The sequence below is a fragment of the Suricata suricatta genome, chromosome 16, assembly GCF_006229205.1.
Source record: "Suricata suricatta isolate VVHF042 chromosome 16, meerkat_22Aug2017_6uvM2_HiC, whole genome shotgun sequence".
Lineage (NCBI taxonomy): Eukaryota > Metazoa > Chordata > Mammalia > Carnivora > Herpestidae > Suricata > Suricata suricatta.
The window spans coordinates 2,442,251-2,442,479 of record NC_043715.1 but is presented as its reverse complement, the minus strand read 5'-3'; positions in this window follow the sequence as shown (position 1 = coordinate 2,442,479).

Here is a 229-nt window from a genome sequence, read left to right as displayed (position 1 = left end):
ATGGAGAGAGGGCGGGAGAGAATCACGAATGCGCGCACACGGGATCGGACAGCGGGCGCAAGGGCGGCCGGCTGTGCGGGGCAAACGCGCAGCGCAGGGGTGTGTGCACCTAAGCGAAAGGGCAGGCCTGAGCGCTGGGGCGCAGGCCGGGTCGCCTGAGCTGCGCCAGGGGTTCTGGAGGCCACGCTGCACCGGAGAGCGCGCGGGCCGCTCAGGGTCCCCGTGGCCC